Source organism: Rutidosis leptorrhynchoides, chromosome 11 (genome assembly GCF_046630445.1).
Source record: "Rutidosis leptorrhynchoides isolate AG116_Rl617_1_P2 chromosome 11, CSIRO_AGI_Rlap_v1, whole genome shotgun sequence".
Lineage (NCBI taxonomy): Eukaryota > Viridiplantae > Streptophyta > Magnoliopsida > Asterales > Asteraceae > Rutidosis > Rutidosis leptorrhynchoides.
This window is the reverse complement of record NC_092343.1, coordinates 253,996,200-254,010,000: the sequence shown is the minus strand read 5'-3', so window position 1 is coordinate 254,010,000 and position 13,801 is coordinate 253,996,200.

Below are 13,801 nucleotides of genomic sequence, written 5' to 3'. Positions count from 1 at the left end.
AGTTTCTTCGTTACAACTCCGTTTTCGTTGATTCAACTTGCCATCTCCTTGGATCGAGTCCCTCTTTAAGACTATGAACTGTAAATATCTTATTTTGTATTCAAAATCACATGGCATAGGTGAAACTTTAGTGAAACTTATGAAGTTAAACATTTTCCTTTATGTAGGCAACCTTAAATGATTATTTTTCTAAAAATACTTATACTTTGAATTAAATCATGAAATTTTTATGTGTTACCATATTCATAGTAAAAATCATTTTTCCAGAACATAAACCTTCAATTCAAAGTTTAAGATGGTTTTTAATTATCCAACCCAAAACAGCCCCCGGTTACACTCCGACGTCGTAAAAACAGTTTTTAAGGTGTTCTTTGAAAAACCAAGTTATACCTTGTTAAATTAGCATATATTTAAGTTATATTACAGGTCTTGAAGTATTTTAAAAGTTAAGTTAGAAGGATCTATTTAGTTTGCAAACAAGTTTGAAAACTTTCAAACTATGTTCTTGTTGTTAAAATTGTATACCACAAAATATGATAGCTATATATATATGAATCGAATAAGGTTATAAACATAGATTCTACCTCAAGTTCCTTGGACAAGGTTGCTGTAAAATAGGAGTAAAAACCTAGAACCAAAAGGGTGATGGAATTGGATGAAAGATTGGAAGTAAGTTTGTGTTCTTGGAAGGATTTCTTGAAGTGTTTTTGTATGGTTTTCTTATGGTGTTTAAGTAAGGTTTTTGAAGCTAAATGATGGAGAAAATGCTTGGAGATGATCAAGTATGAAGTTAAGAGTATTTTGAGAGAGAAATGGAAGTGTAAGTATGAGAAAATGGGGTGAAGAAATGGTGTGCATGCATAAAAACGTTTTTAGGTTATAAAGGAAAAAAAAGATACCTAACTTTGTTTTCTTGCTAAATAATTCATGCTACTTGACAAATGGTTGGTTCCACATGTTTCTTAATCATTTAAGGCTGCTAAGGAGCATATTTTTATTGGTATATACCAATAGTAAATACATCTAGAAGCTGCGTATGATACGAGTACATATACTCTAGATATACGTATAGAAATTTTGTGAAAAATGGAATGAGGATTCAAATATAGCTATCTTTTGTGAATACACTTATATGGTTTTATGTATTTAAGTTCTTAAAAGTGATTAAATTCATTACTTATACGATATATGTATAAACATTATAGGTCATAAGTATTTAAGTCAAATAACGTTGCGTATGGTTATCGTTTTGAAAACTTAAGTTAGTAGTTTCAAAATATACTTATAACTTATTGTTATTAATACAAAATGAGATATTAAAACATTCTTAGATCATGTTAAATATGTATATATACATATATATACACAAACGTATAATTATCATATATTGTATAGTTCGTGATATCATCGGTCAAACTAGACGGTCAAACGTTGTGTAAATCTCTTTTCGAAAACATAAGTCTCAACAATTTGGATTGCTTATCATGTTGGTAAGGTTTAATTTATGTAAATATTAATTTTATAAGTATAGAACGATCGAAAAAGTGCAGGTCATTACAGTACCTACCCGTTAAATAAATTTCGTCCCGAAATTTTAAAATTGTACCTATTTTGCGTCATCGGGAAACAAGTGTGGATACTTTTGTTTCATTTGATCCTCTCGTTCCCAAGTAAACTCAGGACCTCTTCGAGCATTCCAACGAACCTTAACGATCGGTATGTTGCTCTGCTTGAGCCGTTTAACTTCACGATCCATGATTTCGATTGGTTCTTCGATGAATTGTAGTTTCTCGTCGACATGGATTTCTTCAAGAGGAATGGTGAGGTCTTCCTTTGCAAGACACTTCTTAAGGTTTGAGACGTGAAAAGTATTATGTACTCCGGCGAGTTGTTGCGGTAACTCGAGTCGATAAGCTACCGGTCCAATGCGTTCGATGATCTTGAACGGGCCTACATACCTTGGGTTTAGTTTACCCCTTTTTCCAAAACGTATTACACCTTTCCAAGGTGACACCTTTAACATAACCATGTCACCGATCTGAAACTATAATGGTTTCCTTCGAACATCGGCGTAGCTCTTTTGGCGACTACGGGCTGTTTTCAATCTCTCCTTGATTTGTACTATCTTCTCAGTCGTTTCTTGTATGATCTCGGGACCAGTTAATTGTCGATCTCCTACTTCATTCCAACAAATAGGAGATCTACACTTCCTTCCGTACAATGCTTCGAATGGCGCAGCTTTACTGCTCGCATGATAACTATTATTATACGAGAATTCTGCTAATGGTAGATATTTATCCCATCCGTTTCCAAAATCGATCACACATGCCCTGAGCATGTCTTCAAGAGTCTGAATCGTTCTTTCACTCTGCCCGTCGGTTTGCAGATGATACGCGGTACTCATATCCAAACGAGTTCCTAGGGCCTCCTGTAGTGATTGCCAGAACTTTGATGTAAATCTACTATCACGATCGGATATAATGGAAATAGGTATTCCATGCCTTGAAACAACTTCCTTTATATACAATCGTAATAGTTTCTCCATTCTATCCGTTTCCTTTATAGGCAAGAAGTGTGCAGACTTGGTGAGACGATCAACAATCACCCAAATGGTGTCGTATCCCCAGGCAGTCTTTGGTAACTTCGTGATGAAATCCATGGTAATACCATCCCATTTCCATTCTGGGATTTCTGGTTGTTGAAGTAACCCTGACGGCTTCTGGTTTCAGCTTTGACTTTGGAACAAGTTAAACATTCCCCAACATATGTTGCAACGTCTGTCTTTAAATTAGGCCACCAATAATGTGTCTTAAGATCTTGATACATCTTTCCGACTCCGGGATGTATCGAGTATCTTGTCTTATGTGCCTCGTTCAATATCAACTTCCTTAATCCACCCAACTTTGGTACCCAAATACGATTTGCAAAATATCGAATTCCATCTTCCCGCATAACGAGTTGCTTCTCATACTTCTTCATTATTTCATTTCCTATATTTTCTTTAGTAAGTGCTTCTCGTTGAACTTCTTTGATTTGTGAGTTGAGATTCATGCGAATTTTTATGTTCATCGCTCGTACTCGAATTGGTTCTCGTTCCTTTCTGCTTAGAGCGTCGGCCACCACGTTTGCTTTCCCGGGATGATAACGAATTTCACAATCATAGTCATTTATTAACTCAACCCACCTACGTTGCCTCATGTTCAGTTGTTTTTGATCGAAAATATGTTGAAGCCTTTTATGATCAGTAAACACAGTGCATTTAACCCCATACAAGTAGTGTCTCCATATCTTCAATGCAAACACAACTGCTCCCAATTCTAGATCATGCGTCGTATAATTCCGCTCGTGAATCTTTAATTGTCGGGATGCGTATGCAATAACTTTCTTCCGTTGCATAAGAACGCAACCAAAACCTTGTCGCGAAGCGTCACAATATATTTCAAAATCATCGTTCCCTTCTGGTAACGATAAAATAGGCGCCGTAGTCAACTTCTTTTTCAGTAATTGAAATACACTCTCCTGCTCAGAAGTCCATTCATATTTCTTCCCTTTTTGCGTTAACGCTGTTAACGGCTTAGCTATTCGGGAAAAATCTTGAATAAACCTTCTATAATAACCGGCTAAACCCAAAAATTGGCGTATCTGCATTGGTGTCTTAGGAGTCTCCCATTTTTCAATGGCTTCAATTTTTGCTGGATCAACCTGAATTCCTTTGCTACTAACAACGTGGCCAAGAAATTGCACTTCTTTCAACCAGAAAGCACACTTAGAAAATTTAGCGTATAGCTGTTCTTTTCTCAACAACTCTAATATTAAACTTAAATGCTGCTCATGCTCTTGCTCACTCTTGGAATAGATAAGAATGTCATCAATGAAAACAATAACAAACTTATCTAAATATGGACTACAAACTCGATTCATGAGGTCCATGAATACAGCTGGCGCATTCGTCAATCCAAACGGCATGACCAAAAATTCGTAATGACCGTAACGTGTCCGAAAAGCAGTTTTCGGTATATCTTCTTCTTTGACGCGTAATTGATGATAGCCTGATCTTAGGTCAATTTTCGAATAAACACATGATCCTTGGAGTTGATCAAATAAGTCGTCAATTCTCGGTAGTGGATACCGATTTTTGATAGTTAACTTATTTAATTCACGATAATCTATACACATTCGGAAAGATCCATCTTTCTTCTTGACGAATAAAATTGGAGCTCCCCACGGTGAAGTACTTGGTCGTATGAATCCACGATCCAGTAATTCTTTTAACTGACTCTGAAGTTCTTTTAACTCGGACGGTGCAAGTCTATATGGAGCACGGGCAACTGGTGCAGCTCCTGGTACTAAATCTATTTGAAATTCTACAGATCTAAATGGAGGTAGTCCCGGCAACTCTTCCGGAAAAACTTCAGGAAAATCTCTTGCCACAGGCACGTCGTTGATGCACTTCTCTTTTTCTTTCTTTTCGACTTTATTAACATGTGCTAGAATAGCATAACATCCCTTTTCTAAACACTTCTTGGCTTTCAAACAGCTAATGAGTTTTAGCTTTGAGTTACCCTTCTCTCCATAAATCATCACCGGCATTTTATCCTTACAAGGAATGCGAATTTCCTTCTTGGCACACACAACTTCAGCTCCTACTTTGGACATCCAGTCCATGCCGACTATTACATCAAAACTTCCTAATTCTACGGGTATTAAGTCAATTTTAAATGTTTCTCCGGCTAAATTTATTTTACAATCACGGCAAATTTTATCGGCTTTAATTAGTTTACCATTAGCTAACTCAATCATGTACTTAGCATCTAGAGGTAATGATGAACAATTCAATTTAGCGTAAAAACCTCTACTCACGTAACTTCTATCGGCACCAGTATCAAATATAATAGATGCGGATAAGTTATTAATGGTAAACGTACCCGTAACAAGCTCCGGGTCTTCACACGCCTCTCTAGCATTAATAACAAATGCTCTTCCACGTGCAGATCCATTATTCTTCTCTGGATTCGGACACTGGCTCTTATAGTGACCTTGTTTTCCACACCCATAACAAGTAATGGTAGCCAAAGCAGTTCTATTTGCATTGGTGGCAGGAGTCTTGGTACCATTTGTATTTGTAACGAGGGCCCTACAATCTTCAGCAAGATGACCCTTTCGATTACATTTGTTGCATACCACATTACAGTAGCCAGAGTGATGTTTGTGGCATCGGTTACATAAAGGATTTTGTCCTTTGTAACCAAAGCTTAAACCACTACCCGCACCTTGCGTGATTTCTTGTTTCTTAAAAGATTGTTGTTGGTTACCTCGATCATAATTTCCATTCCACTTTCTTTTGTTACCTGATACCTTCACATCAGTATTGGATACTTTCTTATCCATGATGACCTGATCCATTAGCTCGTTTGCCATGGTTATAGCTTCATGAATTGTCTTAGGTTTCGATGCTGTAACATTTGCCTTGACCTTTTTGGGCAAACCATCTTTGTACATTTCAATCTTCCGTTCTTCGGTTGGGACCAATTCAGGACATAGCAAAACTAATTCCATGAATCGCTGATTGTAGTTGGTGATTTCAGTACCAACAACCTTCAGGCTTCGTAATTCATCTTCCAACTTCCTAACCTCGTTCCTTGGACAATACTCGTTGATTAACATTGTTTTGAATTCTTCCCAAGGAGTATCATAAGCTACATCTCCTCCTACAGCCTTCACATAATTTTTCCACCACGTGAGTGCACTATCTTGTAAAGTGCACGATGCATACTTGGTCATGTCCTTTTCAACACAACCACTTATTTTAAACACAGTCTCCATCTTTTCTATCCACCGGGTTAAACCGATCGGTCCTTCTGTTCCACTGAATGATGAGGGCTTGCAAGCTTGAAAAGTTTTGTAAGTGCACCCCACACGAGGATTTGGGTTAACTGTAGCACCTCTTGCAGCCTCGACCCATAACATTCTGTCGTTCACTCGCTGATTGATGAGTTCCTGGATTTCTTGTTCCGTCATTCGGTTCAATTGCGCCATATTCTTCTATAAGAATGAAAAGAAAATAATTATTCACATGGAATATTATAGATGTAGTGTATATTTACAGTACATTATAGCTTATTAATTATATGAACCAGGTATTATTATAAAAGCCTTTTCTTCTTATTAGCGTTTTATAATTATATCTAGGGTAGTACCTACCCGTTAATGTCCATACTTAATAGCATAGTACAGAATCAATTACTACCATCTAAATAATACTTAACCATGGAAAATTATTGCATTTCACACTTCACTATTTTACATATGCTTATCTTACATCAAACATTAAGCAAACCACACAAATAATATTATACAAAACATTATATGATCCCATGGTTTAATAAGGCAGCGCATCGTTTGGTCTATTTTCTAAGACGTTTAGGTTCAATGAATCGCCTAACGCTCATCCTAGCTGTCTGCCTATATTTTGGCTGTGGGACTGAAGAACTGGATGCCGGGATAGAACGAATAGGAATAGCGGGAATAGGGGTGGTAGTGTCTAGTGGAGTTGGTGCCACATCATCCTTATTAAACTCAAGATTTGAATTTTCTAATTCATTAGCCTTTCGTTTCTTTCCTATTTCGAACTTGTCTTTCGTAATTTCCTGTATTTCTTCCTCGGGTTCACTTTCCTCCTCGGGTTCACTTTCCTCCTCGGGTTCACTTTCCTCCTCGGTTTCACTTTCCGGGTTCTTTATAGTTGGTTCATCTGGAATTTGTGAGTCTTCCCCAAAGATATTATTTTCGTCATCGGATAGGTTAATGACTGAAACACCATCTGAAGATTCTGATTCGGAGTCGCTGAATGTGATAATAAGTTTTGAGCCCGACATCTACAACAACTAACCCATTAGTACTACATAATATTTACATATAAATTTTAACCAACAATGATAAGCAATGGTTTTTAAAATCAGACCCGGTCAAAGTCCAGACTTACTAATGTATCCTAACGACTTCTCGGTTAGACACACTAATGCAAACCTGGTTCGCTAAGACCACCGCTCTGATACCACATGTCATAAGCCGTCCTTAACCATAAGAACGTGTTAGATAACGTATGATTTCATTGCGAGGTATTGACCTCTATATGCGACATTTTTAAAAGAACAACTGCATTTATTTTACATTACAAACCATAACTCTTATGATAATACAAGCTTTAGACAATATAAAGATGATTATCGTTTAGCGATAATCTTAGACTTACAAACTTTACATGTGATGATAACAATACGATTTCTAGCATATTTTACATTACAAATCCTCCGATATGCAGTTTTATTTTTGACACAAATATGCATACTCAAGATCTTGTTTAAATTCAACATGTTGCAGCGGAAGCTTCTAATTATCACCTGAGAATGAACATGCTTAAAACGTCAACATAAAGTTGGTGAGATATAGGTTTAATGCCGGCAGCAATATATATATAGACCACAAGATTTCATATATAAACATTTTAATAAAAATATTCTAAGTGGTTGAGCACTTGGTAACCATACTTAACATTTAATCACATCGCATATTCCCTTTATTATGAAATCTTACTACACCGTACCAAGTGTAGTCACGAAACGAAGTACTGTGCAACCGTTGAATACTGGTCGTCCAGTCCGGTTGGGGTTGTCAGGCCCGATAGATCTGTAACAACCCGAAACGAAACCACAACAATTCCCGTTAAATTTCTCAAACAAACAAAATAAAAAAAAAATTTCTGGTGCAGTTCATTCGCGCGGCGCGCCAGGTGGGCGCGCGGCGCGCCAAATCACCTGGACAGCCCGCTGTCCCCGGAAGTCAATTTAACGAAAATGTTTGACTAGTTCCCGACATATTTAGCCAAAACGCTTTTAACTGTACATTAATATATGTAAAACTAGCTCATAACTAAGGTTTGAGCGAGTTTTACAAAGTGGGGCCCACACGTGCCCAAATTACCCTTTAAGTATAAAAATACAATTTTAGACCATAAGACTCTTAATACAAGACAAAGCCGAGCATGGCGATTGGGGGTACACTACCCAATCCTAATAAATCCAAAAGCAAGCCTTCTACGCAAACTATGCAAGTCCTCTAATCCTTGCGCTTACCCGAGCCACCATCCGCATGCAATCTATAAAAAGAGTCAACAACGAGAGGGTAAGCTAACGCTTAGTGAATGATAATATACTACATACATATATATGTATAAAATGAATACGCCACACAAACAAATACCGCATACCGTAGCATCCAAATATAAAGCAACTACACTAAGCATACCGTACAATCTCTAAGCATCAAGCTAAAGGTACAACAACAAATATGAGTCCACCAACGACAAAGTGAACATCTCCAAATAGCTACACCCGGAGGGTTAGCTACAACACAACAATACATTAATATAATAATAATATGAACGAACAAGGATAACACCTTAACCTATTACCGAGAACCCAAAGATACCACAATGAAGATTGGCCGAACTACACGAGCCTTAGTAATCCGAAACCACACGAGATTACTACCTCAACAAGATGACCGAACTACACGAGTCACCATGAATCCGAACTACACGAGATTCATTCGATAAGATGACCGAAACTACACGCGTCATCGTGAGTCCGAAACCACACGCGATTCACTACTCCAACTCAAACCCACGGTCACGGGATTATAAAAATCCACCACATCGGGGCCACAACATCCAAATCACAATCACGTGTGATAATGTACACACGAACGTGTACTTCGCCAAAGATGGTCAACCAAAACGCACAACCGTGCCAATTGGACTCATACAAAAGTCCATCAAGTCCACCTACATGTGAAGTGAGCTCTCTAGCCGAGAATCACTTCACCCGACCCGCACCCATCCTACACATACATATGTACATAGGATAATATCACTCACCTTGAAGTCTTGAAGAAAGCTTCCAAGTGATCCGCAACTCGCCAATGGAAAATACCTATTCCATTAACACAATTACAACAATACAATTAGGATGGATTTTACAAACCAACCCAATTCGCCACTTAGTGCAATTTCGACCCAAATGCACTTCCGAGCACAAACCGTGCCCAAACTAACCAATAATCACTAACGCAAGTGAGAATGGTCATAATAAGCCAATTAAACCCGAACTCAAGTGTCAAACACGTGTCATACCCATTTAGACACTTAAACCCTAATTTTGACCCATAAAGGTCAAAATCTCGTCCTTTATAAGTTTTGACACCAAAACACATTTAACTCGGTCTTATACTTCAACTTAATCCATTTTAAGTTCATAAACCTCATTAAGTCACCAAATGGGTCATAATCACTACCAAACCCTAATTTGACCCAAAGTCACAATTAGTCAACCAAATACCCTAAATGGTTTCCAATACTTCCATAATCACTAATCCAAGTGATAAATCCCAAGATTAAAGCCTAATCAAGGCCAAATCGTCAATCAACCCAAAACCCGCCAAGTGACAAGAATAAATAGTCACCATAAACCCATTTCATCATCTAAGAGGTTTTACAACTAATTAACTCAAAACCCTAACTTGAATATCAAATTAAATAATTGAAATTCGGAGTTTGAGCTTACCAATACTATCACCGTGTAGCCGAGAACGAAAGGAACAACTTTAAAACCCGAGACTTTGAACGATTCGAGCTTCTTCCTCACCAAAACCTCCAATCTCTCTCTAAACTCTTACTCTCTCTCTAAAAAATGGATGAAGATGATGAGTGGATGTGAATGGGATCCAAAACTGATCCAAACTAGCTCATAAGCCTCACAAATCCGGCCTCAAGTGAATTTACCCATTTGCCCTTCATTTAAACCAATTAAGAAAAACAAGGGATTCTGTCAGCAGCAAACGGCGCGGCGCGCCGAATCCCCGCGCGGCGCGCGACCTAACTGAAACAGATTCTTTTGCATTTTAAACTTTATATAAATAATCCGCGAAACCCAATCTCGAACGTCTTAATACACAAACAAGCAAGATAAATATTCGGGTCTTACAACTCTCCCCCACTTAAACTCGATCACGTCCTCGTGATCCTCATCACTTAACCAAGTGGACCTCACCCTACGGTCCTCGACATAAGTCCCAATCCGACTTTCCTAAGCAATTCCTTTCCAACGAATCGCCTTCCACAACTAAATCGTCACCCGCAATTTATCAAAACCACAATCCGAGCACTAAAACCATGCTCATTCCCTAACATCAGGAAAACTCAACCAATCTCGTACCGAGATATAAATCCCTTAGCGTACTATTACCGAGTACAACGCTAACAGCAACCAAGTCTCAACCTAAGGTCAACAACCCGAAACGATGAAGACCGAACCAAACGAATCCTTACGGACAACACCAACCACTAACATCCCTTGTAGTGCGCAATACGACCAAAGCGCAACTACCGTAACATCATAACAAACGGCTAAAACCGATAGCGTCCAAAACGATGATGGCAACGCTAAACCAAGGTGTACAAAATCGACTTTCGTCACACCCGTAACAACATGTGAGCGAAACACGGCTATCGCATCACTAATCACACAACATGGTCCTCACGACCCCACCATCGGTGTATCAAACAACCGATAGATCAAACAACACGGTCCTTACGACCCCACCATCGGTGTATCAAACAACCAATGGATCACACAACACACGAAGGCTGGCCGAAAACACACGCGCCTTAGTGAATCCGAACTACACGCGACTCACTACCTTCAACACAACAACAATCGGGAATGGCCGAACTACACGCGCCATAGTGAATCCGAACTACACGAGAGTCACTATCCCGGAGGAATGACCGAACTACACGAGTCAATTGTGAATCCGAACTACACGAGACTCACTCCTCAATACAATGACCGAAACCACACGAGTCATTTGTGAATCCGAAACCACACGCGATCCACTTCCACAATATGATGACCGAAACCACACGAGTCATTTGTGAATCCGAAACCACACGCGATCCACTTCCACAATATGATGACCGAAACCACACGAGTCATTTGTGAATCCGAAACCACACGCGATCCACTTCCACAATATGATGACCGAAACCACACGAGTCATTTGTGAATCCGAAACCACACGCGATCCACTTCCACAATATGATGACCGAAACCACACGAGTCATTTGTGAATCCGAAACCACACGCGATCCACTTCCACAATATGATGACCGAAACCACACGCGTCATCGTGAATCCGAAACCACACGCGATCCACTTCCACAATATGATGACCGAAACCACACGCGTCATCGTGAATCCGAAACCACACGCGATCCACTACTATGGCGAAGTCAGCGGACCCGAAGATCATGCTTCACCAAATCTCAACACCGGATAAAGTCAGCGGACCCGAAGATCATGCTTCACCGATCACGTACTCCCGTGATGAAGTCAGCGGACCCTAAAGATCATGCTCCATCACTCAACCGTACCATAATGAAGTCAGCGGACCCCGAAGGTCATGCTTCATAAATCATCAATACCACGATGAAGTCAGCGGACCCTAAAGATCATGCTTCATCGATCACATACGTACTTTCGGCCTCAAACAACGAGTAGTGCAACATCGCGCCCTGCTACACTATAGTGAATCCTAACGGATACCACTAACCATCCCCACAATCGAGCAAGAACCACCTATATCAAACATAGGTACCAAACAATGATTCCCCAAAAGAGAATCCGACACACACCTCCCTTAACCGAAGGATTTCACCTTGCTCACCAAACACGTCCATTATCTCTCAACGAGATTTACCACATTACCACCTCAGTGGTAATTCCAATCCAATATCATAAGTACAATTTAACCAAAATTGTACTCTACCACAAGTTGACCAAAACTAGGTCTCGACGAAATTTCCGGATCTACTAAAAACATCATCCGAAATATCACACTAAAACTTCCTCGTGCGGAAATGCGACTCCCCCTCTTGGAACCACGTTCCTATATCACACTCGTACAACCGTACAATGCTACCAAAGGTAGACTTTACCAACGATTGGGTACACACGACCCATCACTACACCTTGCTCCAACCTTGAGCATACGAAGGATTTCAAACAATCCTTAAACATTTCGAACGAAAAGTGTACCACGCATTACACAAACTACACCCTCGCAATCATCCAATTACTATAGTTGTCAATTTCACCGAGTCACTCGTGTACTTAAGGGTTCCTCCCGGTACCCTAAGTACAATGTAACTACAACACAATCGGAGTCGACACCACGCTAGTAGGTATAAAAGAGGCACCTAATGTCGCGTCATAAAGACTCCATTACCAACGCCCATCGAGATTTAAAACACTCGATCTCAAGGGTTCCAACCAACCGACGAACCTCATGATTCGTCAACTTCGACACGCAAGCGAACACGCGCTTAACAATCGAACACCAAAACCATTTCCGTGGCTTGGTAGAAACATACCCCAAATACTAAGGAACGCTTGGTTGCACCAAGTCTTACGCCCTTCGCCCGACAATCAAACATCACCTTAGGGTACTTCCATTAGGAACGTCACCCATAGCATAACATACACAACAAAGGCATGCAACTCAAACTCAAACGGCATTTAATAAATAATCAAAAGACATATTTATCAAAATTAAACGTACCTTAACGTCTCCTCGCCGCACCCGTCCCCGCTAACTTGGGACATTCCGACTTACGATGTCCTTCCTTTTGGCAATTGAAGCACACCATACTACCACCCTTTGGTACCGAACATTCCCAAGACTTGTGACCCCTTACGCCACAATTGTAACATCTAGCCGTACTAGAATCCGATATACCCGTTCGTGTACCACCCGTGCTCACACTCGGACCCTTAGTCCTCTTACTCGGAGCACCATAAGAAACAACTCTTCTCTCACTTGAAGATTCACCCCTCTTCGATCGTGAATACGACTCGAAACCTCTAGCCAAGTCGAATAATTCCGAAAACGATTTCGCTTGACCCCGACTAATCTTACTTTTCAAGTCATCATTCAAGGTCCGATAGAAATCCCCCATCAACAAACGATCATTTCCCAAATACTCCGGACAAAAACGAGCCTTTGCCATAAAGGTCGCCTTAAGAGTACTCAATTCCATAGATCCTTGTCGCAAATTTCGCAACTCATTACGCAATTCCCACAAATCGGCCGAAGTCCGGAACTCCTCAAAGAATTCTTCCTTAAACTCGTCCCACGATAAGGCCATAAACGTCTCGCCACCGACAAGATCAATCTTACCATCCAACCAATCCCTTGCCCTACCACGCAACAAACTCGTAGCGAGTCTCGTCTTCCTCTCGGGAGGGCAATCAATAGTACGAAAACACCCTTCGACATCCGAAATCCAAGTTGTGCTTACCAAAGGATCCGGTTTTCCGTCGTACATCGGGGGTTTAGTCCTCATGAAGCTTTTAAGATAACGCTCCATTTCACTACTACTTTGAAGTTCGGAATACTTCCTTTCCATTCTTTCTTCCAACCCACGCATTTGCTCCGCAACGGCGGCCGCAACTCTAGCGTTAAACTCCGCGTCGTTCGTATCGATCCCACTTCCCGTCGCCATTCTAAGGAATGCAAAACGATTAGATCACGAACGTATAAGTAAACACGCACAACCCCGACCCATCTTGCTAAGCACTCGTCGTACATCACTCGTTAGACACGATTTGCACCCGTAATAAGGTCTGCAAGTTCTTATTACGCACACACGCCGCATCGACTTGTTAGTACAACGACCGCCTCGCTC